The sequence below is a fragment of the Lissotriton helveticus genome, chromosome 5_1 (assembly GCF_964261635.1).
Source record: "Lissotriton helveticus chromosome 5_1, aLisHel1.1, whole genome shotgun sequence".
Classification (NCBI taxonomy): Eukaryota; Metazoa; Chordata; class Amphibia; order Caudata; family Salamandridae; genus Lissotriton; species Lissotriton helveticus.
In genome coordinates this window covers 1,690,722,162-1,690,737,099 of record NC_136065.1, presented here as the reverse complement: position 1 = coordinate 1,690,737,099, position 14,938 = coordinate 1,690,722,162, and the positions used below count along the sequence as shown (strand labels likewise).

General features: G+C 47.6%; 1 protein-coding gene across 1 annotated transcript in view; it reads left to right on the top strand.

The window, feature by feature from the left end:
• NEDD8 (NEDD8 ubiquitin like modifier) overlaps nucleotides 1–14,938 on the top strand; it is a 232,650-nt gene that overhangs the window by 4,861 nt on the left and 212,851 nt on the right. The gene's annotated exons all lie outside the window — the stretch shown is intronic.

Genomic DNA, 14,938 nt, shown 5'->3' with positions numbered 1-14,938 from the left:
GCTAAATTAACAGCTTTGTCATTTACAATGCCAATAGTTATAACTTTCGCAAATGGGACACCTACAGCATTTGTAATGCAACATGTTTTGTATTTACGTGACTTAGATGTATTGATATTACAAACAACAATGGCTTTTAATTTTTTTAAATAATTAATACTTAAATAAAAGTGATTCTAATTTATAATGGCAATAGCTTAAACTTTTGTAAATAATTTTTGTGAAGATTATGTTCAGTGTATTTTATTGTGATGAAAATCCAAGAACAGAAGTGAAATATTAACATCTTTTTGTGACATTTGTAATAAAGTTTGAAACAGTGAGAGAACATATTTGAACCAGTTGTTGTTGAATGGTTGCAGAGATTAATACTGCGATGGCGCTGAGTGATGCTGTGGTTGCGCCGAGTGATGCTGGGGTTGCGCCGAGTGATGCTGGGGTTGCGCCGAGTGATGCAGGGGTTGCGCCGAGTGATGCAGGGGTTGCGCCGAGTGATGCAGGGGTTGCGCCGAGTGATGCAGGGGTTGCGCTGAGTGATGCTGGGGTTGCAAGGGGAAAAACGAGTCTAACAGAGGGCAGAAGGGCACAAAAAACGAGTCTAACAGGGGCAGAGGGGCACAAAAAACGAGTCTAATAGGGGCAGAAAGGCACAAAAAACGAGGGAAACGAGCCATGGACGACAGTGTTAAAAGTGTGCGCCCGTGTTTTAAAAGTGAAAGCGCCAACATTAAGCTTGGTACCGGGGAGAGAGGGGCGTAATTAAATGAGCAAATAAAACAAGCGCACGCATTAGAGAAGGGGTAACAAACTACCATAGTGTAACAACGCAGGAGGGGCGCTGGGCGAGCAACAGCAGAGTGGGTAAGAGGCAGAGGGAGGGGGTACACCAGTGAAACAGCCAAGTGGGAGAGGGACAGTGCAAGTAGCGACACCCGACGAAGAGTAGCTACAGACATATTTAAATTGCACAGTAACGCCAAATCGGAAGAAAGAAACAAGCTGGCATGCTGCTGCTTTACAAAGTTATATTTTCAATAAAGAAATGGTTTGGCAAGCCGCGCTATAAGTAAGAAGTGCAGCTGCCAAAATGCTGCATGTCATTGAGCCACACATAACAAAACAACACAACATAGTGAAATATGTGAAATAAAGCACGGCACCCGTCTACATAAAAAGTATGTGTGTGGTGGCCCGTGGTAAACAAATAGAAAAATACCTTTTGTCGGTCGGCTGCGAGCGTCTTTGAACATAGAGCATAATCGTGTGTCTTGGTGCAGCCTGCTTGTGCCCCTGTGTTTTGAGTTCCGTCTTCCCCCTTAACAAACAAGCAAAATAGCAGTGGTGGGGTTCTTTGAGCAGTGTGGGAGTGGAGATCTGAAGGAGCCAGCGCTGTCCCTGCATCTTGTCCCAGGATCTTAAAACGAGCCATGGGCGCCCGTGTTTTAAAAGTGAAAGCGCCAACATTAAGCTTGGTACCGGGGGAGAGAGGGGCGTAATTAAATGACGCTGCAAGTTCACAGGCCTTCGAACGCCGGATATAAACAAACCTGTACATCAACAGTGCGCATAGAAAGCGGACTGCGAAATAATAGATATGGTTGTAGCAATGAAATGGCTAGGGGGTGGAAACGGTGACATAATGATGTAGAGTGTGAGAATAAAAGGTTCCGAAATCAGAGGGGAGTAACTAAAAAGGAAACAGTTGATGGAAACCGGCAAATGAGCAAAACTAGCCAAATGCGAGCTTTGCATTATCACAAGATGGTGGGGAGGCCGTGGGCAGCAACAGCAGGGGTGAATAATTAGGGGGGGGAGGAGAAATGCGAGACGCGGCCGTGAAAAGTTTGAAGCAGTGAGCGGGGGAGCGGATCCCTTTGAAGTGAAGCTCTCGGAGGCAGGCGGCTCGGGGAGCAAATGGTAAAAAGCGCGTGCATGTGCACATGCACTCGACGTAGTCCGCGAAGGTTTCAGAGCTTGGATGAGCCTCTATACTCTCGTCCTATTATCGCTTGCGGGTTTAATAGGACGAGACCTAAAAAAAAGTAAAATAGTAAACACAACTACATTTCCCACAAGGCTTTGAACCACGCCTCCTCAACAGCCCACCAATAGTGCACAGGCATAACCTACAAAACAGTCAAGATAAGTGCCTCTCTTTTTTCACATATATGTACATTAGTATCAATATTGGTATTTGAATGTGATTTTAGTGCTCTGTTATAGCTATCTGTTCAGGTTTGTTGCAAGGCTTGCCAGATCGCTGCATGCTCTCTACGGGTGGTGTGACCGCTGTTCGGTCCCGGTCCCTCCCTCCCGCTCTCCTGGGTGCATGTTGCACTCCCCCTTCTAAAAAAGAATTGCCCTTTTCTCTTGTCCCTTGTGCTTACACGCAGCTGCTTATTGGGTGGCAGCCCCTACTGGGGTCATCATCTCACTGGTTCCTCCTCCCCTGGGCTGTAATAATAGGGGGAGGTTTGCAGGCAAATGCGACTTGGGGCAACTTTATGCATGCAAATCTGAATTGTTATTGAATGGAGGTTTTTTCTCATAAAACCTCACCATTTATGGAACTTTCATTAGAATATTGCTTTGTGACCTGCTACCAGCTCATTGCTCCCAGTGACGCCCTGCACAACAGAGTCTCCCAGGGCTGTAATAATTATTTTATCAGGGTCTATTCCAATCAGGGCTGTACTGGGAACCGAAACCGGCCCTGGCAAAGAGTTCGGAAGGTCCCAGGGGGAGTGTTTGGGCGAGGGGGGTGCTAGTGGAAAGCTTTATGCTGCCTTTGTTGCAGGGGGCCGTTATTGCAGCAAGGCTGCAAAAACGACCCCCGGTAACAAAACGGCGCACAGGGGTTTAAAACCAGCCCGAACCTGGTAGCTCACCAGGGAAATGCCCAGTGTCCACTACAGCCAGTCCGGCCCTGATTCCAATCCCCCTCCTTTCCACACTTGTGATCCTTGCTTCCCTCTGGGACCTTCAGTTTACGAGGCTTACCCCTGCTTGCAACCATGTCTTACTACGAGACATTTGAGCAAGGTCTGGAGGCCTATGAGCCTAATGAGGACAAAGATTATTATTACGAGGGCCTTGTGAAGGTAATTGACCATTTGGTCCTTTGACAAAGCACTTACCTTGGCCCCCCATCTCATTTCTAAACGCCTGGAGGAGCTTTCGGGACGCCCGCTGCCCTTCCCCTACCCCTCCAATGGCTTCCTCCCAGCCCCCTGCAACTTATTCCACTTGGTCCCAGAAGGTCCGTGTCAAGTGGACCTTTTCACATCACATTTGAATGTTCAACTAAAGGACTTTTACGGTTGGAGACTGGTCTCTGGCCACGGATGCATTTCTTCAAAACTGAGAAGGCCAGGTGAACTATACAATCCCATTCTGCTGAAGCCAGGCGACAGTTGGCATCATTAGTCTTGATGATCCCAGTCTGGAAGACTGGTGTTGTCTGTGGCCCTTTCCATTCTCCTTCCTGTATTCCCACATTTTCTCTTGGGTCCAGTGGGTGCTCCCCATCCTCGTCTCAACCAAAGCAAATTAACTCTTATGGCTTTGGCTTGGAAAACATCGGGAGGCATGGGCAAGTTGAAGGTATTTCAACGACGTCTACTGCTTTTATACAACAAGCTTGAGCTCCTTCCACGCACAAACAATGTTCTTATGCTTGGAAGAGATGGGTGGGATGGTTCTTTCAACAAGGTGGATCCCGTACAATCAAAACTAAAAGATGTTCTCAATTATCTTTTTGAGTGTGCCGAGTCTAGATTATGTTACAGGTCGGTAAATAATTTCCGGTCAGCTTTGTCTGCTGGACACAATCTCATTGATGGCAAACCCGTAGATATGTGTCCTCTGGTATGTAAGTTGTTGGAAGGTATCAGGGTGGCGAACCCTCCGAGGCTTCCATATTCACGATTGTGGGATGTGAACAGCATTCTGTCCCTTCTTGATTCCTGGCCAGATAGTTCGGATTTATTCTTGAAACAGATTTCTGGAAAGTTAGCAATGCTTTTATGTTTGGTTTTGTGTCGAAGGGTGTCTGATGTCAAAGCCCTTAACTTGACAGGTAGGTTGTTCTCTCCTGATGGTGTTTCTTTTCTTATTTCTAAAAGGACGAAGACTATGCGTGAGAAGTTGGCCTGGTATATGAAGTTCACTATTCTAGTGAGCACCTTGCACCAGTCCAAACAACCCTTATGGTGATGGTTGTAAAGTCAACCTTATAGACCAGCTATCCTAGTGGTAGCATGGACAAAAGCAGTCTTAGGCTAAACTCAAGAGGGCATGTGAAGCCAGCTGTTTTACCATATGCAATCCCTTTAATACCAAATGAAAGGACACCACACAGGTTATATATTCAAAATATATATGTGTTTATTTCTAAATCAATCCTCTGAACTCTTTATGAGGGCAGAGGCACAAGCGCATAACAAGAAACTTAATATAACATACAATAAGTTGCACAATATGGATAGGCCCTGGTGGCCCGCTAAACCATATACTAAAATAGTGGTATAAGAACCACGTCACGAACAATGGAAAGGCCTAGGGCCTTGGGAGTCGCTGGGGCTACACTGGACTAACAGTTGTTAGGGAGCAGGAGGCCCACGGGATAAGTGTGCAGTGTCTAATTGCGCACGCGTGCACACATAGAAGTCAATGGGTGCGTAAAGTTACAAAGTTAAGGAATTTGGAGTCTTCCGACTGGACTAGAAGCTAACCACTTGAAACTAGGACACTAGGAGAGTTAATCTTCACAGGAGCACCGCAGTACTCGCGTTACCTCACCCACAGGAAGCGGGTGCATAGGTCTCAAAGTGTGTCGGGTTTTGTCGTGGAGTTCTATTGAGCCTTGGAGAAAAGATGCTGCAGGCGACCAGGAGAGAAAAGTCCGGTTGGATCCAAGGGTGGATCGAGGATGAAGAGTACCTGAAAGCAGAGGGGACAGAGTCTGGGTCACTAGCCAGTTACCAGGAAGGAACCAGGCGATGTCGGGAAGCAATCAGGTGATGTCGTGAAGCTTGTCTCTGCAGCCACGTGGACCAGGAGGTGTGGACGACGACCAGGAGCTGGATACGGACTGTCCCACGAAGGCTCTCGCTGTCGGCGGTGTCGGTTCTCGATTCGGAGTCAACAGGCCTTGGCAAATGCAACCCAGGCAGGAATCGAAGATGGCTTCTTACTCAGGGCAGCAAGGACTGAGGGGCTTCTCCTTCGCAGGGAAGCAAGGGCCAGTCTGGAGCAACCAGACCAGCGGTGTAGATTTCGGGTTTTGCAGTCACAGAGGCCACTAGCCAACGGGCAAGTGACCGGACAGACGCGTCAAGCAGGAAAATGCAAAAGGGCCCCACGCAGCACTCGGTGAGTGTGGAGAGGTGATCATCGGTGCAGTTGGTGCTCGGGGCTGGAGTTTCTCAATCCCTAATGCACAACTTCGAGGGTGCCTCAGAAGTTGAACGGGAAGCAATTCGCTGGCTTTCCAAGATGGCCGGCCCCACGTCTCTCGTCGCCTCCACTGATCTCAGCTTTGCTGTGGCTGTGGATCGGGCTGTTGGATGTCTGGAAGTCCGGGTCTTGTCAGGCTCTGTGTTCGAGCTCCGGCGGGAGCAACGACAAAGCAAACCGTTGAGCGCTTGATGGTGCCTGCTTGCACAGGGTGGTCACTCCTTGACCACAAGGGAGATTCTTCAGTCTTCTACGTCGAGTAGGATGTCGAAGGTCCAGAGTTTCGTATCAGAGTTTCAGTCAGGATATATCTAACGTCTTGGTACTCCGCTCCTACCTATATACCAAATCTAGGGGCTGGATTACCTGCTAGGTCCCTCCTATGGGTGGGACCCAGGAAGGGGGTGGTTACACCCCTTCCCCTTTGTCCAGTTTCGCGCCAGAGATGGGGCTGGAGTGCCCCAGCACCGGTTTGAACTGGACTAAGCATGGGACACCTTGTGTGCCCCAGGCAGTGTCTCATTTCATTCAGCCCTCCCTGCCCCAATACACGATAGCCTGTCTGGGGTGGTGCTAGCACCTCCCTGTGACAGGAAACCTATTGTCCAAGCCTCCCTCGCTGGAAGGGCTCCCAGCAGCAGGAGGTCAGACTTGTGTCTGTGGCAGCAGCATCCATTTTATGATGCTGAGGCTCTGGTTTACTTTAACCGGGATTAATGGAAGTAACAAGTCTTCTCCCTCTAGAAGGGTGGAATGCTACCCCCGTCGCCAGGACTGGCGAGGGGGTAGTATTCCAAAGCGTATGACACCTTACACGACATGTTTTAATAAAGCCAAACCAAAGTTAGCATTTGACCGCGAGGTTCATAATGCACTTAAGAGTATATGGTATGGCATTATCCTAGAACAGCTATAAGGACATGGTTTCGAAAGCTGCATACTGGGCTCAGTTCATGCTAGAGCACCATCTCACATAAAAACAAGCACTCTGCCTTCAGGATTGTTAAGGCCTGCCATAGGAGTGACTTATAGGTGTATATGTGTCTAGATATAAGGTTAGACATAGGAATACTATATCTACGCAAGGGGTGATTACACAACCTTGCCCCAGTTGAGTGATCAGTCAGTTGTGTCAGTTTGGATGGCCAGCCAGGGGTGGCAAAAGATATGCTGCAGCCCCTGGTAGGCCTTGGGTGCACCTATGCCCTGGGTACCTATAGTACACTGTACAGGGACTCATAAGAGTGACCCAATATCCAATTAGGTATGTACCTAAGGTACATGGAGTCCATTTTATAGCAGACAGCCTGGGGCCCTGATTAGCAGGATCCCAGGCCAACTAAGTCAAAAACCAGCTAAACACAAGGCAAACAATCTGGGGTAACCATAGTCAGGTATCCATCTTCCTACACTATGTCCCGGGCCATTGGTTACCCAACTTTTCCTCACAATGCAAAACTGTGTGTGGTGAAATGTTTGAAAGTTTATGAGGAATGCACTTCGACCCATAGAGCTGACCCCCCCCCCCTTGTTGGCAATTCAAAAACCATTTAAATCGGTTCTGATGCTACCTTGTATCTTTGGGTCCGTTGGATCATGGCTCATGCTGGCATCAATGTGTTTTGTTTATGGGGCTTGTAGGACTTGGCCTTTTTGACTAAAGTTCCCTAAACCTTTTGCTTTTCCCCTAGACTGTTTTCCTAACATAAAATAGCCAATTTAGATGCTTTGGGTACTTTGCCACTGCTGATCAGTGTCAAGTACAAGAGTTCCCCGTTTAAAATGTAATGGTGATTGGTTGGCCATGATTGGTATGTTTGCCTTGCTAGTAAAGTCCCTAGGGTTTATGCACTGTGTGTGCAAGGGCTAGTAATGCAACGGCGCACAGAGAAGGCAACTCAGGCCTTCAGTGTAGGGCCTGCGCGCAGAATGCTAAGTTAGCATGTTGTCCTGCTAAGTGCAACCACTTGTCAGGTCTGACTTTCCCTTTTAGATACATATTGGGCACCCCTGTGGTAGATCCCAGGTAACCCCTGGGCAGGCTGTAGCGTATGTAAAAGGCAGAATATGCTGAGGTGTGTGCTCTGACAGTGAAAAACTCTCCATTTCGTTTTTCACTGCTGAAAGACCATCCGGCCCGTAGGACATTATGGGGGAGCCTGGGTGTTGTGTTTGTTACCCTAGTTTCCTGTCAGTTTATAATGGAGAGGTGACGTTTAGTATGTATGAACTCACAGTGTTGTAACACATTTTTCTGTGAAGGTGGTTTTGTCACAGTATCTTCAGAAACCACTCTTTTAGAAAGTGGCTGTGTTTTGTGCTCTGAGCATATATGTGTGTCTCTGAAATGTGGATTGTCTGTCTGGAACTGAAAGGTGAGAGGAGCTGGGAGAGGTCTTGACCCAGGGAGGGGTTGAGATGTAGGGGGGAGGAGAAGCCCGGAAGGTGAAAAGGCCTGGGCTGGTGCTATAAACCAATTGACCCATCTCCTGCTGAGTGATTACGGATCCACACCCCAGTATCAAAGGGAGAGAGGGGACACTGGGAGGGAGACACCCAGAACTGATTTAGGGAGGGGTCAGGGACCCCTGAGCACATACGAACTTCAAAGACATTAAGGGCTATAACTAGGAGAGTTGAAACCCCTGAAAGTGGGAATGAAACAGATATGGATTGAGACTGCAAAGGCGTGACCCATTCTGTGGTCAAGATGAACCTCTGCTAAAGAAGGAGCAACTGAAGAGACTGCTGTGGACAGACCATCCCTTGCTTCGTGCTCTGGGGCTGGTCTGCAGTTTGCCGTTCTAACTAAGGGAGAGGCTATTAGGACTGTGCTTGGAGGCGCTGGGTCCCCCTGCTTGAAGAAGACTGTGCTTTGTGCTGTGTCTTGTAACCCCCAAGGGCTTGAGGTGAGCTGGCTCCCTGTTTGGAAATACAGGATCATAAAAGTTTCCAGATTAGTCCCAAGCAACGCGGTGTGCACGTGCTTTTGCAGCTTGAGACCCTCAGAAGTTGTGCCGTGTGATCGGGGGCACGCAGGAGTAAGCTAAGTCTCGGACGCGCTGGGTGCGTGTCGAAGTGCGGGTCAAGGCGTTGGTGAGGAGCGCCTGGTCGTGGTGTGTACGGGAAGACGAGGTGAGGCTCGGACGCGCAGTGTGCGTGTCGTGATGCAGCCCGGGTGTTGGTGAGAAGCGCCTGGGCCTCGTGTGCACCAAAGGGGAGGAAGCAAGACTCGGACGCGCAGTGTCGAGTCAGGTTGCATCCAGGGCTCTGGTGAAGAGCATCTGGGCTTTGGGTGCACCAAAGGAGGAAGTGAGTCTCGGACGCGCTGGGTGCGTGTCGTTGTGCGGGCCGGTTGTTGGTGAAGTGCGCCTGGGCCCCGTTGGCACCAACAGAAGAAGTGAGTCTCGGACGCGCTGGTGTGTGTCATGGTGCAGCCACGGCGTTGGTGAAGAGCGCCTGGACATCGTGTGCACCGGGAGAAAAAGGAGAGACTCAAACGGGCAGGGTGCATGTTGAGGTGCAAGCGGGCGTTGGTGAAGAGCGCCGGATCATCGTGAGCACCAGAGAAGAGGCGAATCTCAGACGCGTGGTGTGCGTGTTGAAGTGTAGCCTGAGGCGCTGGTGAGGAGTGCCTGAGTAGGGGGTGCACCGAATTGGACGTAAAGTCTCCACAGTGCTGAGGGCGGATATCGGTGTGGACCGAGACCGCGGGAAAGAGGGCCAAGTCATTGGGCCCTCGGAGCCACTCGCATCGGCCTGGACTGGTAGCCACGGAAGAGCTGAGTCACCGGCCCGAGTTTGTCACACCCCGTGACGGGGTTCTGGATCAAGGCCCAAGTCGCTGACGTCGGGGAGGAGAGTGGGTTCGCGCCCTCCAAGTAATATGGATCAACACCTGGGGTGTGGTACGGACTCGGAGGGACATTCTCTCGGCCTCCCGTTTCAGTCAGCTGCGCGAGCCGTTACTTCGGCTTTGATCCCGGCCCCTGCTAACCCAAGGAGGGGCAGTGCTTTTGTGTCATCATTTGATCCATAATGGGGGCACTGGTAACTGAGCACGTAAAACTGTTGTATTACACTTTGCATTATTGCTGCTAACAAACTATCGAACTGTCGTATGACGCCTGGCCTCATTTGGGCCTGACGAACTACATGCTTGGTGCGCTACGCACTGCGCTATTTTTCCCTTGCATATTACCTGATTGTAATGAGGCTCATTGCATTATTTCTTCAGTGCACAGTATCTGAGTATAACGTGGCACAGTGTATTTCTTCATTGCACTGTACAGGATTGTAGCGTGACACATTGATTTGTTTCTTCCTGGTACAGGGCATGCTGGTGGTGATACGCATTGTATTATTTCTTCAGTTGCAAAGTACATGACTGTGGCGCTACGTATGGCATTGTTTCTCTGTTGCACAGTATAAGAGAATATCGTTACGCATTGCATTATTTGTTTCCTTTTGCAACGTGTGTGGTTCTGGCAATACGACTGGCCTAACCTTTTGGAAGCGGTTAGAAGTGAGCTTAACTGTTGGTTAGGAGCGGGGGGTTGGGATTAGAACCTACCAACCCACCGGAAAGAGACCTACCCATTCTTTTATGTTGGTTTTGTATTGTGTGGTCGTATCGTATAATTGCTTATATAAATACTATACTCATTTTATCAAAACTCGTGTGGAGTCTGTTTGTGGTGACATCATGGGGTTACTGTGACTGTGGTTGCACATATTGAACACTCGTGCCTTGGAGATAAGCCTGGCTGCTCGTGCCAAGCTGCTAAGGGGGTGAGCAGGGCTATCTCAGACAGTGTCCTTACTTAGCCTAATGTTGAAGTGAGGGGTCGGGGACTCCCACTGCCAGTATTTGGTGGTGTTGGTAAGCGATAAGGACGCCCACTTCCAACAGGGCTCATTCTGCTAGGGGTACTGTGGCCTTCAAAGCGTTTGTATTGGGATCCAGGTTGGAAGATATTCTACAGGCTGCTGATTGTTCATCTAGCTTTGTGTTTAAGGTCTTTCGTTACATTCCTACTATGCATGCTTCTTCTGTTGTGGTTGGGCAGCTTTGAATCGGCATAATCAGAGCTTCTGGCCCTGCCACAGAATAGAATATTTTCAAGCATATGCTACAAGAATTTTAGATTGTATTAAGTACTCAGAGGTGAGGATTATCCCACACATTGGGACAGGTAAGCTGAGTTATGTAATTGATTTCTAATACATGTATATATCAAGAATGTTAGTGCCCTTTTCCCTCCTGTATGATTCTTGTTGGGTTGTGGATCTGGATTAATTCCTTTCCTTTGTTTTCAGGCTCTGATCAGAAGCAGGGTTGAAGCGACCTGGAGCTACAGTTTTCTTTGTTCTCCGATGACCAGCAAGACTGAAAAGCCACTTACCCGCAGTTCCCTTTGGGTGTCAGTGTTTCTCTAGACTTCGGTGACTCTACATTGAATGGGTTCCTGGTCCTATGGCTTGTTCCTTTTATGGACTTTTTGTGTTACTTATACATTAGAGTTACCTTGACGCAAAGAAAGAGGCAGTCAAGAAAGATGATGCCTTACTGGTTTTGTTTTGTATGTTATGCATGTGTATTATTGGCGGACTGTTGAGCAGATGTGGTTCAAATCCTCATGGGAAATGTAGTTGTGTTTACTGTTTTTTAATTGGCTGCTGTTTTGGAGTAGTAAAGATGGAAAAAGCACGAGTCCTTACAAGATTCTTAAATTCTTGCTGCATATACTTGAAAATGTTCTATTCAACAAGTCAAGAAAAATTCATCATTGTTTTAAGGTTCCTAAGAAAACTTTGGGAAGGGCCCGTCCCACTTAACTTAGGGGCACTGGCACTGAGGGTGAGTATACAATGTGAAGGTACATTTGGTGTAAAAAAAATAGGGAGAAAAATAGTTTGTATAATCAAAAATAGGAAGAGCCTGACTGGAGCAACCATCAGGAGCCTGTTGGATAGTGCTACCAACTGGATCGGTTATCATCATAGCACTTTCCTATTCAGACAAGAGATGCTACCCAGGCAGAGTCTGTCTGTAATAGGTATGTGTAATGTAATTGCACAAGTTACACTTGTACACTGCTGATATATGTGATGATGTCCCTTTGAGCGGAGAGATTTTGTACCTCACTCTCAAAACCAAATGATAAAAATGAGCCTTCAGGGCCGTCAATAACGTTATAATGTGCAAGCCCTTGGCACATGATTAAAAATACATTACATGTTCAAACCATAATGTAATGAGCGGCTGACATGTTTCATTGCCAGGAAGAGGTTTTTGGCAAATCGGTCAGGGCTAGAGGACCCAGTTTGTCAACCAACAGTACACCATACTTACCAGAAACAAGCATTTGGAATGCAATCGGTCTTGCATTTGTGAAAGTTAGAGCTGTTGGTGTTGTTGTACATGACAATGTTTTTTACTTTTGTTTTTTTGTTTGCAGTGGAGTGATCATATTTGCATAGTGCTATTCGTATGACATTGCGGCCCTGGAGAACCAGAAAATGGGAAATAGGTTACAAGGGAGGGGAGGTGGAAAATAAATGACACCAATGGAAAAAAGAATTTAAAAAGAGGGTCGGAATTGCTGTTAACGGTAGGGGATATTGCATGACCGGAGAGAGCGTGATACTGGAGCAAGATATGTGCATGAGAGAGAAAAAGATGGTTTAGCTAGAAGTGTACGTGAGTGATTGAGTAAGGGATGGTAAGAGAAGAATATTGCAGGTGAAAAGGAATATGAGAGAGAGGTAAACAGGGCAGTTGTGAGTTTGTGAGAAACAGACAGAATTGGCGAAAGAGGGAGTTGGTGCAAAGAGGGAGAGGAGAGTGAGGAGTTGTTTAGCAGTAGTCCAAATTCTTGGCCAGACTTAATGGAAATATTTCTGGGACAGATAGAGAAGGTCAGAGGCACATATGAGAGGATCCAGTAAAAGGGAGGGGACACCGGGAGTCTGAGGAAAATGGGAAGAGAAGTAAGGGGGGAGGGGTGAATGGAAAGACGGTGCGAGAGCTAAAACTGAATAAACACCCGAATCTATAGCGCTGCTGGGCACTTTAAACTAAAATGGTTGGTGCTGCATGAGGGTGGGGGAGCGAGATGAAACCCCTCGAGCAATCCTCCTGTAGAATATTATAATACCGCCTTTTAGAAGTCTTGTGCATGTCCGCTGTGTGTTTAAATAACAACAAGCATTAGTAAATCATGAGTGAGGATGCCCTAGAAGGAGTGACCCTGTGTGGAAGAAGAAAGAGGGAGGAAGCAGAGGTCGGATGTGGTGACTGCCCCCAAAATCTCCCTTCACATACAACTTTGATGCTTGCCGATTTCCCTAAAAAGTTATAATTTGCAAATTTGCTGTCTTGTCTACAGCCATTGGTTGCCCAGAGATCCTTTGCATGCGATTGATGGTGTGAAAAAACAATGTAAAGGTGGTGCCTCCCAGTGAAGCATTTTGGAGCTCTGATCGGCGTCTTAAAAGGATCTCTTTACACATACACCCATTGATAACAAAACAAAATAAAACATTTGTAAATATCATTTTTTTCTTTTCCCAGACAACCACTAAGGGGCAGAAGTGTACAATGCAAGTGAATCTAAAAAGATTCATTCTACAAATTTATTTTTCAGATTGTATTGGCCTTTCGTACATGGCTGGATAACAGCAGGAGTATAAATGCTAGGACTATATGTCATTGAGAATTGAAAGCAATACTTCTTGTCTGTATCAGAGCAGCCCTTGATGCTGTTGCTTAGCTGGTGTGATGCTCGTGTTGAACTTTGTGTTCAGAAATGCCATCACTTGGTTGCTTGCTCTCTCACACTCCATCCTTGCCTTGCGCAGTCGCTGCATGTCGGAGGGACCCAGACCTGTAAGTGTGCTGATGTCCACACCCCCGCACTAAATACTTGAAATCATACTCCTGATTGAAGGATTTGTTCATGTGCTACAAATAGCAACAATGTGCTCTGGATGAAGTCTGCATACACCAGCCCTAGTGCATGCTGAGACTGCCGCAGTTGGATTATCAAAAACCTGCAATTACTGAAATGTGTCAGTGAAGTCCCAAAGCATTCCTGTTATTTCAGAGTGTAAAAGTAGGGATCCTGCCCTACTCCTTCAGATTCTGCCAAGAACCTGGGAGTACTCTTGGACATTGAGCTCTCAATGGTACAGTAGGTCAACAGAACAGTAGCTACCTGTTGGAGCATTATTAAAATTCTTCGTAAAATCAAGCACTATTTGTCCCCACAGGCTCGTAAGCAGGTCGTCGTTGCACTGGTGGCCTCGCGACTTGATTATTGTAATGCCCTTTACGCTGGGTCCAGCAAAGGTCTATTGCAGCGCCTCCAGACAGTACAGAACGCGGCGGCCAAATTTGTACTGGACGCCCCCAGACTTTCTTCCGCCACGGCGGCCAGGAAAACCTTACACTGGCTCCCCATTGAGTCTAGGATTGCTTTTAAGACTCTCTGTATGACCTATGGGGCGCTTACTGGTAAGGGGGCTGAGGGTGTGAGGAAACTGCTGCATCCTTACGCTCCGGAGAGAGCTCTCCGATCCTCAACCAAGAGTCTGTTGGTGGTTCCCCGTGTCCGTAAAACTAAATGGGGCGGGAGGGCGTTTTCAACAGCAGCCCCCAAATTGTGGAATAGCCTGCCGCTTGGAATTAAAACCCAGACGTCAATCCAGAACTTTCGCAAAGCCCTAAAAACATGGCTATTCTCTAAGGCGTATCCGTAGTGCCTGTTATCTGGTTATTGTGATTTCTTTTTTAGGCGCCTTGATGCCTCCGGGCTGAGTCGCGCGATATAAGTTCTTATCCATTTCCATTCCAAGTATTGTGCTTAAACGTTCTGAGCCTGTTGCTTTAGGGCTCGTAAGTGCATTTAATATTACATTACTGCTTTTTAGACAGCGTGTGTGTCGGCTGTGTGCTAAATAACAAAAAGCATAGGCAAATCACGAGCAAGGCGTGCCTAGAAGGAGTGACCATGTGAGGTGGAGGAAAGTGGGAGGAACAGGAGAGAGCAGCGGTTGGATGTGGTGTAATGGCCAGAGAGGCCGACCTTGAAGCTGGGGAACCAGGTATAGTCTCAGCGTCTGCTCAAGCATCCTGTGATTGTGCATAAATCACTTAATCTCCCCTGCCTGAAAATTGAATGTGTCCTCCTGTAATGTAGCTGGTGGTCATGTAAAGCGCTCGGATACCTTTGGGTCAAGTTTGCGCGATATATCACTGTCCAAAAAAAAAAAGAAGAAGCGTTGTGGGAGGGGTGGAGGGTCCGCACAGGACGATTAAGGGGCAGCGAAGCTTAATAAACACTGAAGGCAAGCAAACAGCACAGCAAAACAGCATTTGCAATGCACTATATCTCGCATTACCTAAAGTATGAGCTATTGGTGTTGCATAATTATTTGCAACACTAATACCTCAAACTATCAGTAAAGCGAAACCTAT